This window comes from Myxocyprinus asiaticus, chromosome 22 (genome assembly GCF_019703515.2).
Source record: "Myxocyprinus asiaticus isolate MX2 ecotype Aquarium Trade chromosome 22, UBuf_Myxa_2, whole genome shotgun sequence".
NCBI classification, from domain to species: Eukaryota; Metazoa; Chordata; class Actinopteri; order Cypriniformes; family Catostomidae; genus Myxocyprinus; species Myxocyprinus asiaticus.
Genome location: NC_059365.1, coordinates 39106788 through 39129928, shown reverse-complemented (window position 1 = coordinate 39129928; position 23141 = coordinate 39106788). Strand labels below are relative to the sequence as shown.

General features: G+C 41.4%; 1 protein-coding gene across 1 annotated transcript in view; it reads left to right on the top strand.

Annotated features, from left to right (window-relative positions):
* The first annotated feature begins 18900 nt into the window (after window positions 1-18900).
* The window catches only part of sting1 (stimulator of interferon response cGAMP interactor 1), a 35218-nt gene continuing 30977 nt past the window's right edge, over window positions 18901-23141 (top strand). The window contains exon 1 of the mRNA XM_051649330.1: window positions 18901-19076. The gene's annotated coding sequence lies outside the window, so the exon portion shown is untranslated. The remainder of the gene's footprint in view (window positions 19077-23141) is intronic.

Sequence of the window (23141 nt, the reverse complement as noted above, 5' to 3'; positions counted from 1 at the left end):
GGGAGGACGAGGAGCAGGTCATCCTGTTAGCACCCTACTGGCCCACCCAGACATGGTTCTCGGACCTCACGCTCCTCGCGACAGCCCCCCCTCGCGAATTCCCCTGAGGAAGGACCTTCTTTCTCAGGAACGGGGCACCATCTGGCACCCACGACCAGACCTCTGGAATCTCCATGTCTGGCTCCTGGACGGGACACGGAAGACCTAAGTGGCCTACCATATGCGGTGGTAGACATGATCACTCAGGCTAGGGCTCCCTCTACGAGGCACCTGTATGCCTTGAAGTGGCATCTGTTTGCTAAGTGGTGTTCTACCTGACGCGAAGACCCCCAGAGATTTGCAGTCAGATCGGTGCTTTCCTTCCTGCATGAGAGGTTGCAGGGGCGGCTGTCCCCCTCCACCTTGAAGGTGTTTGTAGCTGCCATTTTGGCATATCATGATGCAGTGGATGGTAAGTATTTGGGGAAGCACGACTTGATCATCAGGTTCCTGAGAGACGTTAGGAGGTTGAACCCCCCCAGACCATGCCTCATTCCCTCATGGGATCTCTCTGTAGTCCTTCGGGGACTACGGGGAGCTCCCTTCAAGCCGTTGGAGTCAGCTGAGCTAAAGGCACTCTCTCTGAAGACTGCCCTCCTGACTGCGCTCACTTCCATCAAGAGGGCATGGGATCTGCAGGCTTTCTCTGTCAGCGAAACGTGCCTGGAGTTCAGCCCGGGCTACTCTCATGTGATCCTGAGACCCCGACTGGGCTATGTGCCCAAGGTTCCCACGACCCCATTTAGTGATCAGGTGGTGAACCTGAAAGCACTGGCCCAGGAGGAGGCAGGCCCAGCCTTGGCGTTGCTGTGTCCGGTGCGCGCTTTATGCAGCTATTTGGATCTCACGCAGAGCTTTAGAAACACCGAGCAGCTCTTTGTCTGCTTTGGCGGACAGCGGAAAGGAAGCGCTGTCTCCAAACAGAGGATCGCCCATTGGGTCATTGACGCCGTCGTGAAGGCATATCATGCTCAGCACATGCCACACCTCGTGGGGCTACGAGCCCATTCTACCAGGGGTGTGGCGGCCTCCTGGGCCCTGACCAATGGCGCCTCTCTAGCAGACATCTGCAGAGCAGTGGACTGGGCAACACCCAACACCTTTGCAAGGTTCTACAATCTCCGGGTTGAGCTGGTTTCGTCCCGTGTTTTGTCAGGTACGAACAGATAAGTTCCAGGACAGCTGGCCGGGTATATCACTTGCGCATTGCGCCTTTCCCTCCCTTGAGGTGAATATGTGCGCTGTTGACTCTCAGTAGTGTTCACAAAGTGGTGATCCCTGGATGACTTTCCTCCTTAACCCTGTGACAGACGAGTTTGCGGAGAAACTCGCTGCCAGCCCAATACATATGCTAACTAATCCCTGTACTGGGGTAAGTGCTCCACATATGCTGGTTCCCCATAGGTGACCCCATGTGATGTATATTTGCTGCTAAATTGTTTCCCTGTTGGTAAACTGCGTCTTCCTTGGGCAGAGGTTCCTCTGCCCCCGGTCACTGTGTTTGTAGAGATCCTCCCCTCTCGGGTAGGACCTACCATGGGACTTCTCCACATGACATACTTCCGACAAGACTTGGTAAGACCATGTGATGTAATTCCACTCAAAATACCCCCCCCCCTTCTCTGGGTGGGGTGTGGTCTCTGCGGTGTCTTCCCCTTGGGAGTGACACCCTCTCGACGTAGACATTTATGGGCCCCCAGTCGGTTAGCAAAATCCACTCTTTTTGGGGAGAAAAGAGATGAAAAGAGGCCACGGCTGGGCTAGCCTGTCCCTATTTTTCGGGCAGTCGACTTGTTCCCGAAGGACCGTTCGACGCCCATAAGAGCATTGGGGGAGATTACGTGATGGCCTGGTGCGCTGGCTATGAGGCACACAGCAGTCTACCCGTCTCGCACCGCCAGTCCACATAACACAGTTCAGCTAGTTGTGGCGTTTTGTATAGGGACCACTAGTGTCACTACATTGACACAATGTTGAGTGAGTGACAGTTAGGGAACGTCCTGGTTACTTTTGTAACCTCCGTTCCCTGATGGAGGGAACGAGATGTTGTGTTGATGTAGTGACACTAAGGGTCACTCTTGGGAGCCCCAAACACCTCTGATCTTTGACACAACATCAACATCTCATTCCCTCCATCAGTGAATGGAGGTTACAAAAGTAACCAGGACGTTTTACTTGTAACAATTGAATTATTTATCTATAAAATTATCATTTTTATTTGTAAGAAGTGCCTAGCTGTGTATTTGGAATTCCAACTATTATTAATTATAGATAACGTTTCAGTTACTGACGTAAACTTAGTATCCTGAAAGGAGGGAAAGATATGCTGTGGGAGCTCCTCCTAGGGGTGGTGACCTTGAAACCCTATACCAGGGGTATTCAATTAAAGTTCCAAGAGGTCCAATCTCTCCATTTCCTTCCCAGAAAATGTCCGGATAATAATAGCTTAATCGGTGTCAGTAGACAGTATGTTTATGAAACCATAACCATACTGACTGGGGGGGCCCAGAGCAGCCAAAGTGTTTGTTCATTTTTAAGCTGAATGACAGCAGTCCAGTTTTTGTGTTTGAATATGTTTTTTACATTCAGAATACATACCTATATATGGGACACAGTAGGCCTTTTGATAGATCAAGAAATACTGTATGGGGTAAGTCTGAATGGACCATTTTTACATTATATTCCTTAAAGTGACAATCTACTAACACAAACAAACATTTTACATAACAGTGCAGCATAAAAATACTGTTTGCTATATATAGATATATAGGCTGTAGATGGGTATGACACGCTGGGGAGAATTTGATGATCTTCATCATATTGATGAACTGGAAAACGTTATTCAGAAAGGATCCAAGATAAGTAGGCTGACTATGAAATAATGAAATGTTCTCAACAGCAGAGAACTCTACTAGGATAACTAGTAATTTCAAAAATGTGGTTGTCTTTATTTGCCATCCATGCCAGAGATGATGACATCTTTGATTAATTGAAGCTAAATTTAGATGGGGGAAAAAACGTTATAGGCGCCACGTTAACTTGCCCTGTCACAAACCTGTCTTAGCTAAACCATTGGAGTCATATATCATACAGATGAAGATAGTCTCACTTTGCTTCATTCTTGTTTTCTGCAATGTGTTTAGGCGAAAGATGCTAGTATCCATTTATATTGCTGCTAACCATGTCTCCGCTACTGTTGTTAAAATAACCACGCATACAACTCTACTTATTAGGGTTTATGCGGCACCTTATGTCTATAGCAGGGAGAGAGAGGCAACACGTGAGGAGCAGGGAGCGGGAATGAAGCGTGTTCAGTGGTAGAGAAAAATTATTAATTAGCGTGGTGTGTACAGCTCCGTAGTTTTGACACGTTGCTCACTTAAATTGTAGAAATGGTAAGATGGGGCAACCGTTGTCATGATGCCTCCTGGTCCAGATGAAACTAAGCCAGGGTCCGGTGACTGCTGCCTTATACCATCAAGTCAGCTTGACTGGTAGGTGGAGCTCCGCAATATGCTTGCATCATCATGGGCATATAAACTGAATCCCAGTGCCACACCATCAGAATATTCTGATTGAAGGGAGGAGAGCACATCTCATTCCCTCTTTTCAGGGAACCAAGGTTACATCAGTATATGAGAGGGAAATTCTCTTGAGCTGCACTACAGTTTTATTTATTTTTTTGCTGTTAAGGGACCAAGAGATGTACTCTCCTACCTTCAGATGGAAATTTCAGTACTTGATGCTGTGGGAGCCATATATCATAACACTGTGCTACTTATATGGCAATGCCCACTAGCCAATAGAGTAGTAAAAGGATTTTGCCATAACCACCCCTTCATATTAAAAAATAGGAAGGAAATGGGGAAATAATAAAACATATGGAACAATGCCAAGAAAGAGACCTCTTCTTACTTGTTGGGAAGGAGGGGAGCAGGGTTGTCACCTGGCCAAGGGCTTTGGAACAATGACAGTAGTCAACAGGTTAGTGAAACATTGCTTACATGCTTTTATTCACTTCAGTGGGAATAGAGAGACCACAGTTATTCAGACATCCTGAGCCCTAAAAAGGGTTGCCAGCACTTTGGGCACATAACCCTTTCTGAGCTTAAAAATGGTATTCCACAGGTCCAGTCTGAACATTAAACTAGAGTCACTGACTGAAAAGATCTGTAAGTCCCTGACACGTTTGACTGGTGCCAAAGCGAGTAGCAGTACAGTCTTCAAAGAGAGCATGCAAAACCTTACAGCCTTTAATGTCTCAAACGGGAAATCCAAAAGCGCATTTAATACCAGCACTAGGGATGGTATTAAAGATGGTAGGGATAGTAGTGGTTTACTTTGACACAAGAGTAAATCTGCTCTGCTGTTCAGGTGGCCAGGGATGCGCATTGCACGTATCAATAGGAGACATGACTCGCTCCAGAAGAGAATTATTTGCAGGTTCAGCATTGGACGTGACCATAATCCTCCTTGGCGGTTTTACCCTTGTACTTCTGATCAAAAGGCCAAGATGACTGCAAGCGGTTCCAGGCAATTTATGTGGCATTCAGTTTGCGCACTTTTCCAGATGCCAAATGTCAGACATTCGTTGCACAAGGCCTGCGTTGGATGCATCTGTGGTCCCAGCCTGCGTTGGATGCATCTGTGGTGACAACTTTGCATCTGGCCATCTTGGTGAGTGTCACACCTTTCCGATAAAACTCACCAGCCTAGCTTGGCCAGCCCAAAAGTTACTTTACAGCTGGGATGATGTCCAGGAATTGCCACTTTCCACTTGGGTCCAGAGTTGCTTCCTCACCGGCGTCTCTGACTCCAATCTATGGGAAGGAAATGGGTTAGCAATGGCAGCACTCTGTTTGGCTGAACTCTGCTCCGAGGAAGAGCGTGAGTGAACCGGCTGGGCCACAGAACTACCGCACCTCGGCAGGATGTGTCTATAGGCCAGATATTGGTTCTTAGCCAACTGAAACCTCTCAGTGAAAGCATTAATAGTGTCACCGAAGATGCCCTGCTAGACACACCGGGGCATCAAGCAAGACAGCTTTGTCCTTGTCACTCATATCTGACAAATTGAACCAGATATGGCACTCAGCGGACACCAGGCTACACATAGATCTGCCTTGGTAGCCCGAAGCACCAAATCTGTTGCGGTACATAGCCCTAGGAAGGACTCGGGTCTGGACCATTCTCATCTAAGTCCTATAGCAGATCCGCCCAGTAGGGCTGTAACAGTGCCATGGTGTACAGAGCCAGACCAGACTGACCTGCTGAAGTGTAGGCCTTACCCAACAGTGTGGATGTGAGCCTACATAGCTTGGATTGATGCACTGACTTAGATTTGGCATAGATGGGGTCATAGATGGGCCTGCTATTGCCTCTTCGACTGTGGGAAGCTGTGTATAGCCTCTAAGCTTGGTGCAATCCAGAGATTTAAAAGGCCGCTGCACTGGAGACATGAGTTCATCATGTCTTCACCAATTGGTCATGCAGCTGGAAAAAGAACGGCCACGGATGACGTAATGCTCAATTACGTTGACTCGGATAGAACTGTTCATCCAGCCAAGAGTTCTGGGGCACATCAGGCATGGGTAACTCGAGCAATAGTCTCTCGACCGCCTGACTGAGAACCTTGACTAACTCAGTCTCTGAAGCAGATGCTCATCACTGAGTGTGATATAATGTTTACATGATGGAAAACACTTGCGAAACATATTTGTTTTTAAAATGAAGTTGTTTCAAAAAATGGCTCTTTTAGTTTCTTAACTCTTGTGCGGCCTTCAGGACATCTTTGCCTTTTTCATTTTTTTTTTTTTTTTATCATTTTGGCTGTGTTAATGCCAACGGCATAAATTTAGCCAAAGGTGTGCATTTTGGGGGGAATTTTTATATTTAAACCTCAGTTCCTAAAATACATCTATAATACACTGTGTACACAAAATAGATACACTCAGGACCTTCAGGACAAAAATGTCCCCATTGAAACCCATTAAAACTGCAATATATGATCCTAGTACCATTAAAGCATACAATCATGAATTCTATGATATTATGCTTTCATTCCGGAGCCCTGGCTTCAAAATTATTCTTTTTTCTATTTTCCACCAGCCTATGGAGCAAATACATGCTTTTTTCCTATTTTCTGTTTGCTGTATTATAGAGCACTGCAGGCCAATTGAATAAATGATACAGCTAAAATTGTGTGGGTGTGTTGGTATGAATGTCAAAGTGTGTTTTGAATGTGTGTATTCAGAAATGTGTGTGTGTGTGTGTGTGTGTGTAAAATACAACAGTGGTATTATGTAAACAAACTGGCATTTACAGGGTTAAAATCCTGAAAATGAATACATATTTGGTAGCTATGATCAGGACTGATGTTGGTTAAATAATCTAAGTCAGTGAAAGTGGAAAATAATATTAATATATAATATTTTTATGGCAGTTTTTTGATGGGGACGTTTTTGTCCTTGAAGTTCCTGAATGTTTTCTTTTTAAATCTGACACTGCACAAAAAATAATAATGCATCAAAATCAGTGTTGTTGCTAATCATTGACATATCCCAGAATGTGATGATCCAAAAAAAATAAATAAAAAATAATAAATTTTTGTGTTTTATTTTTATTTTTTTTCATAAAAAAAAAACAGTGGCATAATATGAACAAACTGGCATTTAAAGGGTTAAAATCCTGAAAATGAATAAATATTTGGTAGTTATGATCAGGACTGATGTTGGTTAAAAAAATTAACTAATTGAAAGTGGACAATAATATTAATATATAATATTATTATGGCAGTTTTTTGACGTGGACATTTTTGTCCTCAAAGGACCTCTGAGTAACTTTTTTTATTGACGCATAAGGGTTACATATATTCTTATCAAGAAACACAATGTAGATGGAATCGCGTGGCGCCATGCAAGGGTCGGATGTGTGAACGACAAGCTCTGTGCACTTTGCTAGTTTTTAATTCTTTTTATGTTATAAACCGGTGAGATTCGATACACTCTACTACATAACTGTTCTAAGAAGTCAACATGTCAAAGAATTCAAAATCCTCGGGCTCTGGAGTTTGAGGATGAGATATGGTAAAATTCCTAGATAAGCTCTTCCCAAGTCTGCTTGACATAACAGGCCATAAGCTGGAAATCAAGTGAGCTCACGGAGTTCCATCACAGATCTGCGGAGGGAGACAGGCCCTGATCAATTCTGGCCAAATTTCTGAGATCATCCGATAAAGATCTCGTGTTATACGAGGTGAGGAGCAAAGGAAAGCTTTCTTGGAAAACCACAGCATTTTCTTGTTCCCAGACTTTGCAAATTCAACAAGAGAGAAACGTGATCGATTCAAGGAATGCAAGAAACTCTTATATCAATGGAAGGTCACTTTTGCACTGATGTTTCCGGCCAAATTGAGAATAGATACTAAGGATGGTGACAAAATATTTACATGCCCACAGCAAGCATTGTCTTTCATAGAGACAATGGAAGAGTAAGCCATTTGGTGTTTCTCATATGGCCCCAAGTGAACTTGACTTGCTGAACATACACTTGACTGTCTGAGGAAGCTGGGCACCATTTTGTTTCTTTTTGTGATGGTTCCACCTAGCAGCTTGAGTTTGTTTTGTGTAGTAACACTCCTTAAAGAAACTCTTGCATCGACGGAGGATCGCTTTTGCACTGATGTTTACGGCCAAATTGAGAATCGATACTAAGTATGGCCTCAAAATATTTACATGCCCACAACAAACAATGTCCTTCATAAAATCAATGGACTGAGGAAGTGATGGTGTGTTTCTCACATTGCTCCCAAGTGAGCTTGTCTCGCTGAACTTGACTGTCTGAGGAAGCTGGGTGCCTTTTTTGTTTCTTTTTGTGCTGGCTCTGACTAGCGGCTGGAGTTTGTTTTGTGGAGTATTATTTGCAGGACATTGGAAGGATTAGGTCATCTACTGCATTCATGAACAGCCAGCTCACTGAACATTCGTTTGACTGTCTGAGGAATCAGAAGGTTTTTTCTTTTTGTGTGTGTGTGTTGGTTCTGCTAGAGGCTGGAGTATGTTTTGTGGAGGCACACACCTTCAATACAGTTTTGTGAATGAATCTACATGTTCTTTGTCTTTATTCTGCTTATTGGCTAGTGTTTGTTTTATAGATTATTTTCTGTTATGTAATTCTGTCTCACAAAATTTGTACAGAAGCACCGGACTTGAGCAATCTGATGGCAAAGTTGTCACAGGGACTCTCGTAGGTGTACATGGACTGTTTGAGTTTAGAGAGATGGACGCCAGTTGCTGCTGTCGTGTGCAGGATTAATGCGCACATTTTTCTTTTTTCTGTTTGTTTGGTTTGGGGGGAATTTCGGGGTTTGATTGTTGCACTAATGGGGAATGTGGTCTTTATAATTTTATTTTTGACACACAGTCTATTTTTTCTAACATGTCAAAATGTCAAATGTTAATATGAGTGGATTGTCTCTCTCCACGTGGAATGTGAATGGTTTGGGCACCACATAAAAAGAAGGAAGGTTATTTATTTTCTAAACGTAAGAAATATGATATAGTGTTTCTTCAATAAACACATCTTTCCCTGCAGGAAGCTGAAAAATTTGGGAAGATATGGGGCGGACATGTTTTCTTTAGTGCTGGCTCAGGTAAGAGCAGGGGAGTCATTACAGTGATAAGTAAACATCTACAATTCAAATGCCTCAAATAGAGTAAAGATAAATTAGGAAGAGTCATTATTATTTTAGCAGAAATGCAGGGGCAAAGGCTAATATTTATGCACCTAACGCTGATGATCAGGACTTTTTTATAGATCCTGAAGGGATGTTGCAATCTTGAATCTATTGATGGACTCAGTACTTGATTATAGTGAAGCAAAAGTGTGTAAGACCCCTAGAGCAACATTGATGTTTCACAGGATGTGTAAAAATTTTGGTCTTACAGATATTTGGAGACTTTTGAACCCATCTGGTAGGGACTATACATTTTTTTCATCAGTCCATAAGATTTAGTCTAGAATAGATTTTTTTTTTTGGTAACTAAGTCTCTCATTTCATCTGTTGTTGATTGCTCAATTGGAAACATCTTAGTTTCAGATCACACCCTGGTGTGTTTAGAGGTGTTGCCACATATGGAGAAAAAGAAATTACAGGTGCATCTCAATAAATTAGAATGTTGTGAAAAAGTTCATTTATTTCAGTAATTCAACTCAAATTGTGAAACTCGTGTATTAAATAAATTCAATGCACACAGACTGAAGTAGTTTAAGTCTTTGGTTCTTTTAATTGTGATGATTTTGGCTCACATTTAACAAAAACCCACCAATTCACTATCTCAAAAAATTAGAATACATCATAAGACCAATAAAAAAAAACATTTTTAGTGAATTGTTGGCCTTCTGGAAAGTATGTTCATTTACTGTATATGTACTCAATACTTGGTAGGGGCTCCTTTTGCTTTAATTACTGCCTCAATTCGGCGTGGCATGGAGGTGATCAGTTTGTGGCACTGCTGAGGTGGTATGGAAGCCCAGGTTTCTTTGACAGTGGCCTTCAGCTCATTTGGTCTCTTGTTTCTCATTTTCCTCTTGACAATACCCCATAGATTCTCTATGGGGTTCAGGTCTGGTGAGTTTGCTGGCCAGTCAAGCACACCAACACCATGGTCATTTAACCAACTTTTGGTGCTTTTGGCAGTGTGGGCAGGTGCCAAATCCTGCTGGAAAATGAAATCAGCATCTTTAAAAAGCTGGTCAGCAGAAGGAAGCATGAAGTGCTCCAAAATTTCTTGGTAAACGGGTGCAGTGACTTTGGTTTTCAAAAAACACAATGGACCAACACCAGCAGATGACATTGCACCCCAAATCATCACAGACTGTGGAAACTTAACACTGGACTTCAAGCAACTTGGGCTATGAGCTTCTCCACCCTTCCTCCAGACTCTAGGACCTTGGTTTCCAAATGAAATACAAAACTTGCTCTCATCTGAAAAGAGGACTTTGGACCACTGGGCAACAGTCCAGTTCTTCTTCTCCTTAGCCCAGGTAAGACGCCTTTGACGTTGTCTGTGGTTCAGGAGTGGCTTAACAAGAGGAATACGACAACTGTAGCCAAATTCCTTGACACGTCTGTGTGTGGTGGCTCTTGATGCCTTGACCCCAGCCTCAGTCCATTCCTTGTGAAGTTCACCCAAATTCTTGAATCGATTTTGCTTGACAATTATAAGGCTGCGGTTCTCTCGGTTGGTTGTGCATCTTTTTCTTCCACACTTTTTCCTTCCACTCAACTTTCTGTTAACATGCTTGGATACAGCACTCTGTGAACAGCCAGCTTCTTTGGCAATGAATGTTTGTGGCTTACCCTCCTTGTGAAGGGTGTCAATGATTGTCTTCTGGACAACTGTCAGATCAGCAGTCTTCCCCATGATTGTGTGGCCTAGTGAACCAAACTGAGAGACCATTTTGAAGGCTCAGGAAACCTTTGCAGGTGTTTTGAGTTGATTAGCTGATTGGCATGTCACCATATTCTAATTTTTTGAGATAGTGAATTGGTGGGTTTTTGTTAAATGTGAGCCAAAATCATCACAATTAAAAGAACCAAAGACTTAAACTACTTCAGTCTGTGTACATTGAATTTATTTAATACACGAGTTTCACAATTTGAGTTGAATTACTGAAATAAATGAACTTTTCCATGACATTCTAATTTATTGAGATGCACCTGTATATAGTTGGCGCTTTAATGTATCCCTTTTGCAAAATCCTGATTTCCATCAAATGTTAAAGGCTGAAATCAATGTTTATATGGAGACTAACTGGTCCTCAGTATCCTCTGTGGGTGTGGCTTGGGAGGCACTTAAGGCAGTTCTTAGGGGTCGGATCATACAGTATGCCTCATTCATCAAAAAATCCAAAGTGCCGAGGCAGAGCTGAAGGGCCGAATGTCATCTAATGGCCTCAGAGAGTTGACCTGATTGAAATACAGATATAATACTATTTTGAAGCAGAAGGTGGAGTTTTGTTTATTCAGGGCAAGACAGTCATACTTTGAGTCAGGGGACAAAGCAGGGAAGCTTTAGGCTAGATATATAATGTAGAGAGTGTCTTTTTCTACCATTCCCTCAGTGAAATCTGCTGATGGTGAAATTTTTACCTCGGCCATTGATATTAATAATGCTTTTAAAGAATTCTATCTTGATCTCTATAGTTCCACGTCTTCATCTACAGATGAGGATATAAGTTTGTGGAACAATTAGAACTTCCTAAACTGACGACTGAACAAAAAAATTATCTTAATTCTGAGATAACCTTGGAGGAGCTGGGCGAGGTAATTAAGGCCTTGCCTACAGGCAAGGCTCCGAGGCCAGACAGCTTTGCTGCAGAATTTTTTTGATTTTATGCTACAGAACTGGTTCCACTTTTGTTAGAAGTTTATACAGAATCATTATAGAATGGAAAACTTCTGCCAACCATGACACAAGCCCGGATCAGTCTGATTCTTAAAAAAGACAAAGATCCAAGCGAGTATAAGAGTGATCATCCAATTTCCCTGATCCAGGTAGACATTGAAATATTGTCAAAAATTTTGGCTAACCTATTAAATAAAGTTATGACATCTCTTATTCATATAGATCAGGTGGGGTTTATTCGGGGTCGCAGCTCTTCTGATAACATTAGGTGTTTCATCAATATCATGTGGTCAGTGGCGAATGATCAGACTCCGGTCGATTCCATCTCACTTGACACTGAAAATGCATTTGATATGGTAGAATGGGATTATCTTTTTAAGATTTTGGAAATATACGAGTTCGGATACTTTTATTGGATGGATTAAGTTATTTTATAGACACCCGGTAGTGACGGTACAAACAAATGAATTAATTTCAGATTATTTTACTCTGGATAGGGGCACCCGGCACTCTTTCCCCATTATTGTTCTGTCTTGCTCTGGAACCATCAGCAGCCACGATAAGAAAGGAGGATGATTTTCCAGGGGTGATGGCGGAGGTGTGGTGCATAAGCTTTTGCTTTACGCAGATGATATTTTATTATTTGTCTCCGACCTTACTAGATCTATGCCTCGCCTCCACAGAATTATTAATTCCTTTTCTAAGTTCTCAGGAGTTAATTGGTTTAAATCCAAAGCTCTGGCTCTGACAGCATACTGCCCAGTAACGGCTTTCCAGCCGGGTGCCTTCCAGTGGCCCAAAGAGGGAAGTAAGTATTTGGGCATTTTATTCCCAACAAATTTATCTGATTTTTGATCCCTTAATTAAAAGGTTTTTGAGCGATGTGGGCAGGTGGGCTTCATTACATTTATCTATGATTGGGAAGGTTAATGTTATCAAAATTAATTGTATTCCAAAATATAACAACCTGTTACAATCTCTCCTTATAGATGTCCCCCTCTCTTACTTTAAGCAATTTGATAGCATAGCAATGTCCTTCATTTGGAATAGTAAGCATCCTAGATTACATTTTAATAATTTACATAGACCGATTGACAAAGGTGGGCTATGCCTACCCAAGATTTTGTTTTATTATTATGCATTTGGTCTCAGATATTTGAATGAATGAATGAACATTACATTTATATAGCGCTTTTCTGACACTACGCTCAAAGCTTTTTACACAGTGAACAGGGGACTCTCCTCAACCACCACCAGTGTGCAACATTCACCTGGATGATGCGACGGCAGCCATAGTGCACCAGTACGCTCACCACACACCAGCTATTGGTGGAGAAGAGAGAGTGGAGTGATAGAGCCAATTAATGGATGGGGATTATTAGGAAGCCATGATTGATAAGGGCATTGGGGGAGAATTTGGCTAGATTTTTAATGACCATGGAGAGTCAGGACCTCGGTTTAATGTCTCATCCGAAGGATGGTGCCTTTTTACAGTATAGTGTCCCCATCACTATACTGGGGCATTAGGACCTACACAGTCCGCAGGGTGAGCACCCCCTGCTAGACTCCCTAATATCTCTTCCAGCAGCAACCTTAGTTTTCGCAGGAGGTTTCTCATCCATGGTACTGACCAGGTTTAGCCCTGCTTAGCTACAGGGTGATATGGCTGCGGACAATTTGGCTAACTGGTCACTTCCACCTGAGAGAGCACCTCCCTGGTTTTGTATTGAACAGGCAGTTCTTGCCCCTATTTCGCCATTGCAAAGACTTTCTATCAAACTAATCGGAGAAGTTAAGTTAAACCCCGTTATCTCGCATTTGCACTCGGTATGGATAAAAGTGTCCAGAGAGTTTAATTCGAACATTTATTTTAATGTTGTCTCAAGCATATGGCTGAACCCAAAATTATGTATTGATAAGTCCCCTTTCTGCTGGTCAAGGTGGATTGTGAGGGGGGTTACTACACTCTGTGTCTTATATGAGAGTGGAGTGTTGAGATCATTTGAAAATTTGGTTCAACATTTTGGGATTCACAGATCTCAGTTCTATAGGTATTTACAGCTGCGCCACCTGCTCTGTATTGTTTTTGGGAGTAGCATACACACCCCTAAAGCAGAAAATACTCTGGGAGAGCTGATTACTGCTTTTGGAAAAGGTCATGAGGCATCAGTGTATTACTCCCTGCTAATTCAGGGTCTGGGGGATGGAGCTCTAACTTCTATTGAGAGATTATGGGAGAAAGATTTAAACTTGGTATTGGAGGAGGGAGAGTGGGCTAGGATTCTAAAAAATGCCAAGTCTGTACCTAGACATTCAAGGGTTCGCCTTATGCAATTCAAGATTTTTCATAGATTCTATTGGACCCCCTCTAGATTGTATAGGCTTGGTCTTAAAGACACACCCACCCGCTGGCGATGCCAATCGGAGGATGAAGACACAACCCATGTTTTTTGGGGGTGCGTTATGAACCAAGGGTTTTGGTTGAGGGTTCAGAATATTGTATGTGACGTCTTGGGTACTCGGGTTTCATTTTGCCCCAGACTCTGTATTCTGGGAGATGGTGTGGTCATCAATGTGGGGAATAAACATGTGGAGGATTGGGTCCCAACCAGTTTTATTGTCGCCAGACAGGTGAATTTGAGGGGTTGGAAGTCGGTTGGAGCACCCCCATTTCAGGAGTGGTGCTTGGAGATGGGGAGAGTGGTGGCCTTAGAAGAAGGGTCTTTGGATTTGTTTGTTGGGAAATTGGGTGGATACTTAGTGTTCTTGGAGGGTTCTTGGGTGGAATAGTGGAGAGAGAGGGGTAATTGTCAATGTGTGTGATATATATATATATATATATATATATATATATATATATATATATATATGTGTGTGTGTGTGTGTGTGTGTGTGTGTGTGTGTGTGTGTGTGTGTGATTTATATATATCACAATATATATTCTTCTTTATTAGTTGTTTGGTTTTGTTTTCTTTTATCTGTGTTCATGCATGACCACAGGGGTGTTTGTTGAGGTTTGGGGTGGGGTTGGGGATGGGGAGGAGGAGGGTGGTAGTGGGTGTTAAAAGTTGATTTTGTGTATTTATGTTTTGTTTTTCTGTGTTTTAATAAAAATGTTAATCATAAAAAAAAACGAAACACAATGTAAACAAACTTGCAATCATGGAAGCGTTTTAAAGATAAACTTTTTTGCTGGAGCACGCAGGGAGAAGGAGTTTTCCTCATTGACCAAGAGCAAATTAGAACAGAGTAATTCCATGAAAATGTCAACCATACCATGGAAAAAGAAAGTTTTAAGCAATGGCACAAAACCCCTTTTAAATTGTTCATTTATCTATATTTTACTGTATTATAGTGATATGATGGATTTTGTTTTTAGAAAAAAATAGCATAGTTTATCTGCCTCACAAGAGAGTGCACCATTTCTAAAACAACATTTTCAAAGAGCCATATTTTATAATTGCAAAAGAGGGATCGAAGTACTATTTATTTTCACTTTATGTTAACAAATATCATTTTCCAGAGAGACAAGGAATTATCTGAAAAATATGCACATTTACTTAGTCATAACAGTGCTTTTTTAAATTATAAGAGCCACATTTATGATGTCGCTGTGTTTCAGCATTGTGTCATGTCTGTAATGATTTAGAAGTTACGTTTATATCACTCAAGCAATATTCATTTAAATAAGTTGATACTTTCTGTACAAAGCTAACTTTTGTTGATGTAAAGTATGATAAACAGTACCTTCAGTACTTGAAACACTTATAAATATGCATTACAGACTTAACCGTTATAGACGCTTCATATCAAATCATATGAATGTCAATGAGAGAATCTCAAACACCCTCCGCTCGCTCTTTACTATGATGATTCTGACAGATCACTGACTATTGCTTTGATTTATGACTTGTTTCAAGCTCCTGCATTTATAGCTAGCATTTGGGAAGGGACCATTTTGACAAACTTAGCGATTTGAATTGTAATATGATAAGCATAATCTAATATTGCTGTGCTACTCTGCATGTTCTGCTTATACTGTACTGCCGCCAAGGAACCGCTCACGCAGCGCTGTCTGAAGCAGTCAATGCAGACTTTAATACGCAGCCTTTTGCGACTTGGTATTCGTGCCATATCGCGATTTCAGTTTTATTACAGTACATTATGCAGCCTTGGATGTACAGATGTCTCAGATATATGTCTACAAGTGTTGGCGTTTTCTATTTTTTTCACCTCTTCGTGTAAGTAATGCTTTCACAACTGTCATGTCCGTAATGAAGAGATGTCACATTAACAGCGATGAGTTTTCCCAATTTATATGAAAACAACGATTAATCAAAATTAAATATTCCATGTTTTTAGGAGTGCCAACCCTCCTACATTATGTAGCTATTATTATTTCAGGATTGTGCTTTTCAATTCACAGAGTTTTTACAAAGTGTGTGGTCTCCCAAAAACTCTATTTTAGTCACGTCCGTAATGCAAGTTTATTTCCAGATTTAAAATGGAAGAAAACGTGTTTAGACTGAACCTTTTCTGATGTAGACTTTATCTACTGGTGTCTATGATTATTCATTCAAATGGTTTGATATACTGATATTTGAGTACTTTATATGTGATGTTAAATTTGAAGATTTCCCTGCATATGTCATGTCCGTAACGCTGAAATTGCCCAATAGCAAAGTGTTGGTTTATGGTTCCAGCGAATGAGAGATGTCTGCATGACCCTGAAAGAGGAAAATTCTGATGGTGTGTTGCTGGGCTCCAGTTTATATGCCTGCGATGACCCAAGCATAGGGTGCTAAGCACCACTAGCCTATCATATTTGCATAATAGGGTTTCAAGGTTACTGCCCCTAGGAGGAGCTCCCACAGTGTCAGCTACTGACATGGCGTCACCAACTTGAGTGACCAACTTGAAAGGGAACTGTAATAGCATTTCCAATAAGAGTGAATGACAAATCAATGCAAAATTTTAGTAGTGATAATGCAGCTACAGATATCAAGAATTGTTTTTAACTTGTTGAAATTGAATGTGTTTTTCTGTGAGTAACTGTATAATTTTTTATATGAAGAATTAACATTTTGACTATTGCAAATATAATAACTCATATAAAAAATTTGCACTTTCACTAGTAGTATTTCCATTTGCTGATGTCAAGAATTAGCATTTTAACTACTGAAAATGTAATTGTTGACATTGAAAAATCACATTCTGCACGATTAAATATTGAAAGGGCTTGCGTTAATAGGATATGTTTTAGACAGGTTTTGTATGATTCACCCAGTTATGATAAGCAACACATTAACACACAGTGCCTCTTCTTTGTTTAATTGTGTTGGTATCAGTTTGCATCAGTGTCTCACAAGTGCAGAAGTTTTCAAAAAATGTGGACAAGTATCCACAGTACAGGATGTATACAATATTGTGTTGTCTCAAAGAGATTGCTGCTTTGAAAACACCTGAAGAAACTGGAGTTTGGAATACTACAAGACAACCAAACATGCTCAATTTTATCTTCTTTATTTCCATAGGGAGGAAGATAGTGATTCCCTCATTGAAAGCGAAAGAAAAAACACTGATATATAGTTTCATAAGCACACAGGGGCTCTAACATTTCTGTGATTCAGCATCTTCTGTGCATTGTTTATTAAAAAATTCTGTCCACTGTATAGTAACCTTTACAATGATATTCTTTGTAGATACTTTCTTAACAAACAACCAACAAGAAGACTTTTTCATTTATCAGCTAGGGAAGATGTCTTCTGAAGAAGGGGCTCCCTGCCTTTTTTCAGCTGAACTAAAAGTTTGTAAAGTTGAATTATTCACCTAAAGTACCCTCTAATATATATATATATATATATATATATATATATATATATATATATATATATATATATATATAATCTATAAATAGAATTACTTTTACAACATTTTAACATTGTTATCACAAATAATTAAAACAAGCAATTAAATTTTTTCATAATTCTATTTTAATACATTTATAGTTCTATTTTGATGGTTTTGATGACTTATTCACACCCTTCCATGTGCTTGACACAAGATTTACTGTATAGTGAATAAGGGCTTACATTTTTATGTTTCTCACCCAACGCGATCGTATTGCTTAATAAGATTGAGTGGATTAAACCACTCAAATTGTATAGATTACGTTTATGCTGCATTTATGCCCTTTTTGGAGCTTGAAATATTTGGACCCCACTGACTTACATTGAATGGACAAAAACACCTTATATTATACATTCTTCAGTATATCTTTGTTTTTGTCCTCCAGAAGAAAGTCGGTCATCAAGTTACAGAAGGCATAGGGATGTGTAAAATATGAGAGAATTTTCATTATTGGGTGGAATATCCCTTTAATGCCGCCATTTAATAATGCTGCTACTGCTATATTGCATGGTGGAAGAAATGTTTCACTTCCTAAAAATATTTCTAGAAGTTAAAGGGGCATTGAAAAGTCATTTTTAATGATTGAAAATTTTAATTTTGACATCATCATATAAAGATATTAAATGTACATACACAAATTATACTCAGTACATCAGTGTGATTGGGAAAGAAATGTCAGCTGACAAAGAAGTTTTTCACAATCCTACCTGCACTGCCCCAGGACTATGAAGACATAATTCTAAATAAATATAACACATAATTCCCTTTTTATACTCCAACGTGTATCAAAATCATGCCCACCGTGACTGTCCTTTGTTGCCACACAAGATTTAACAGAGACCATAAAATATACAAGGACATGACGTATGCATGGGCCTATAGAAAGCATATTTAGCAGACAAATGTACAGCGAGGAACAAACGAACACTTTTTGGTTTTCTCAAGTTTTTGTAAATGCACTTGTGGTTCAAAGTATTATTATTATTTTTTTTTACATATTAATTTGACAAATGTCTGGTACAAATATGTGGTCTGGTTTCATGAATACAGTGTCTACTTTTTTCATAATCTAGCTGGAAAGAAGTAAAGTGAAATGTTGCAATGTGCTCCATAGGCGGGGCAAGTTGTAACAGGTTGTTACATTGTGTAAACACATTGTTACATGACCATATGACTGCAAAATGCAAAATGGACATTATAATGGAAATATACCAACATGAATCAGAATCGATTTGGGAAATCTGTATCAATACCCAGCCCTACCTAAAACTACTTCAAAGTTAAACTAAGAATCTTTCAGATTTTCTGTGTGGTCCCCACTGTATATACTTCCCTATATACAGTATATACTTATCTACAAACATGTTCTATACTCTGTACTATACTAGTCACATTTAGGCATTTAGAAGGCAACATTTATACAGATTTGTGTCTTTAAGCACCAATGCAACCAGCAGAACATCAGGCGTTTCCAAAGACATCATTGTCAGTAGGACAAACACGTCTTCCAAAAATGAAAGTGAAACTTGCCAGACAAAGAAAGAAAGTCATGAAGAATGAGAGGCGTTAGAAAAGACAGACAGATCAAAGAGAGACAGAGAGAGAAAGACAGAGAGAGAGAGAGAGAGAGAGAGAGTAGAGTGACAGAGAGTGGTGAGAGTACGGAAGAGAGATTAAACGTCTGTTTTCTAATTACAGTACCATCAAAGGAAATTTAAGGTAAGTTTAAGCACCATCTCTTAACTTTCTCAGTGGCCTGTCTGATATTTTAGTTTTGAAAAGCTTCAAGAATATAATGTAAAAATTCAGGTACAATTTTATTTTTTTTTTTATTAAAAGACTGACCTCTCTAGCCATTGATCTCCTTAAAAAACATAATGATAAAATAAAAAAAGGTTTTTGGTTTGAATCATATCAGCATTTAAAGCAATGGACAAAATGTAGCATCAAGTCTTCATAACTTTATACTGTATTATCATATCAAAATGAAGGGTTGGTACTAATAATAAACATTCATAAAGTTGTTGTGTCACTGTAAGGTATTATATGTGTTATATATTATCATATCTTTGTAGGTCATCAAACTGTAGTTTTCTATGGCCATATTTAGATGTAGAAGTAGATCAACCAGTGCAGTCACTCTCTCTCTCTTTCTCTCTCTCTTTCTCACACACACACACACACACCTGCAGTTTTTTGTGTGTGTGTGTGTGTGTGTGTGTGTGTGTGCGTGTGTGTGTGTGTCTATATTGTGGTTTGCATTGTTAAATCTATCTGTGTTGGTGCAGATGTCCCATTTCAGCATTCTAGTTATTTAATTAACTAACAAGAAAACTGAATTCTTTCAGTTTTAAAACTAATTTTAAAACTATTCAAAACTGAAAAATGTATTGTATGAGTGGTTTCATGTATACAAAGAACAATAGACCACAGATTTAGGTGTTGATGTAGATTCTGGTGTAAAGGTCTGTGTAAAGGAGGAGGCGAGAAGCAGCTTTCCTTGTTTAGGTAAGGATTTATTTTTTCCTCTTTGCAGCACAATTTACAGTCTCACGTTAAGCACTAAGTTAAACCACTATCACACACTGCTTCACAAAATAAACTCTCATTACTCGTAATAAAAAATCTTTGCTCTGGTTCGGGCCTGTCGTGTCCAGTCTCTCTCCCTCTTCTATTTGCGGTGTCTATTTATGCCGCTCTCCCCGTGCTCACTGAAATTAGAGACAGGTGTTAGACATAATTTAGCTCAGGTGTAAGCACCCTTACCGCTTTCTCTCTCTCCGGAGAGATGCTTGACCACGCCCGCGCTGCCACATATCCCCACCGCCCGACTCAGGCCGGGGCGGCATCCGGCCTGCCTACCACTCCCCCCCATTCCTGGAAAGGAAGTCGGCAACAGCCATCTGCGCCCCCGGTCTGTGGACCACCTTGAACTTAAACGCCTGAAGAGCCAGATACCAACGGGTGATCCGGGCATTAGTATCTTTCATGCAGTGGAGCCACTGGAGTGGGGCGTGATCCGAGCAGAGGGTGAAGGCCCGCCCCAGCAGGTAGTATCGGAGAGTGAGGACCGCCCACTTGATGGCGAGACACTCCTTTTCCACGGTGCTGTACTTAGTTTCCCTTAACGAGAGCTTACGGCTAATGTACAGCACCGGGCGCTCCTCCCCCTCCACCACCTGCGAGAGTACGGCCCCCAGCCCCCTGTCTGAAGCATCTGTCTGTAAAACAAAAGGGAGAGAGAAGTCAGGTGGTGTAAAAGCGGCCCCCCGCAAAGTGCAGCTTTAACTTGCGTGAACGCCTGTTGACATTGCTGCGTCCACTGGACCGGATCTGGAGCTCCCTTTTTAGTGAGATCAGTCAGCGGGCTGGTGATGTCCGAATAATTAGGTACGAACCTTCTATAATAGCCAGCCAGCCCCAGGAACTGTCTCACCCCCTTTTTGGTCTTTGGTCTCGGGCAGGTCGCAATCGCCGCTGTCTTGTCAATTTGGGGACGCACCTGCCCGTGGCCCAAGTGGAACCCCAGATACCGTACCTCCACCCGTCCAATCGCGCACTTCTTCGGGTTCGCTGTGAGTCCCGCTCGGCGCAGCGATCTCAGAACCGCCCTCAGATGTCACATATGTCGTAAACTGAATGCGGTCTGAGGATTCGGTCCATGACTTGGTGTCACAAATTGGTGTAATCCAAATGGTGTGGAGAAGGCGGTTTTCTCACGGGAAATTGGTGTCAAGGGGATCTGCCAATAACCCTTCATCAAATCCAGTGTCAAATAAAAACGAGCAGTGCCCAACCGATCGAGCAACTCATCAACGCGAGGCATTGGATACGCATCAAATTTAGACATCGTGTTGACTTTTCTATAATCCACACAGAATCGCACAGACCCGTCACTCTTAGGCACTAGAACAACTGGGCTGGACCAATCGCTGTGGGATTCTTCTATTACCCCCATATAAAGCATTGCATCCAATTCTTCCCGAATGATTTTCTTCTTGTGTTCGGGTAGTCGATAGGGGCAGCTACGTACCACGACCCCCGGCTCGGTGTCGATGTGGTAATGGATGAGGTTTGTACGTCCCGGTAGAGAGTAATTTAGAGCTCGATGTGGGAAGCAATACAAGCACTTTATCTCCCGGTGCAAATTCCCTTAGCTGAGTTCCTCTGTCATACAGTCGGCGCTGTCATTCTTGAGCTTGGAGCAAATTCTCCTGTGTTAGCTGTCCCAAAGTGTGGAGTTTTGCTCTAAGATCAAGAACGTACTGAATTTCATTTTTACTGTTTGAAAGTCCCTCCTCCCAGGCTTCTCGCAATACATCGAGCACACCGCGTGGGCGTCGCCCATACAGCAGCTCGAATGGGGAGAAGCCAGTGGAGGCTTGCGGGACCTCTCGTACTGCAAATAACAGGGGGTCGAGCCATTTATCCCAATTTCTAGCATCATCGTGCACGAGCTTACGAATCATGTTTTTGAGGATTTTATTAAATCGTTCCACCAGGCCATCCGTTTGAGGATGGTACACGCTGGTGCGAATCGATTTAATATTTAACAACTCGTACAGTTCGCGTTGTTGGGCCTCATGTATTCAGATAGAAGACAAAGGCAGGCCTAACAGTCATAAAAACGTTCCTCAAGCCCCCTCCTTCTAAGTCGTAAATTCTACTGATAAAAATCACACCAAAATCAAACAAAGGGAGTCCAAAACAGACTACAAATCCATGAAGCCTTGCTCACTAAAGGATCGAGCGCTCAACTCCTATAGGATGAGGCACACAACAGAACGTCCCTCAAACATGACATCATCAGGACTTCAAATAATTCTGAAATGCTTCCAAAGTTGCTTCCAGCGACTTAGTTCACCGAATACGGACGTAGCTTTTTGCTGCTCTCCGGTGCAACCTCGTGGCTTAAGGAAGTAATGTCCGACTTGAAACTGTGGCCATACAATCTCCATCTCGCTGGACGAGTTGAGATTACTCTGTGTTCAACCAAACACTCTAACAGATCCGGAGACCACTGAGCAATTCGCATCTTCATCCGTTGGCCTACAGAAGTGAAGAGATTAAAGATTTCTCTTCCATCTTCAATCAAGTCGACATTTCTGAGTTCTCCGCCAGCCCGCCGAGAATCAAAAGCCTTACCGCCCGCCGACAGCGCGAGGAAACGGCCCCCGTCATCACCCGAGCCTCCAGGAACCGGGTCAAAGTTAAAGGACAGAGGAAAACACATTCTACCTGTGTCCTCATGCGATTCAAGTAAGAGGTTTACGTCTGGGCAGAGATAGAATATTATAGCGTGTTATTCTTGTGTTTCAAGGTTTTTGCTTGTACAGTTTACGGACCGCCATGTCCGCTAATTATTAATACTCAGGGTATTAATTATCACGAATTTGATTTGCTGTATTGTGGTCCAACCAAATTGGACTGTTGTGCATTTTCGCCATTGCGGGTGAGACAGCAACTGAGTTCATCCATTAAAGAGTCAAATAACAAGGGACTTTTACGAGCCCCGCTCGTAAAACCGCGTCTCTGAGTGATGAACACGGCTGCTTTATCTCCAGCTATCGTGAAATCAGCTTTCGGGCTGTCACTTAATCATCTCTCTCTCTCTCTCTCTCTCTCACTAACCACACTGACACACACACACACTCTGTCACACACACACCTTATGTGTTATAGGATTCTTTTTATTTCCATATCTAATCATATCACTGTTTAGTTTGTAGTTGTAAGTCGGAAGTTTATTGACTGCATCGCATTAATTATTAATTGATATTACTG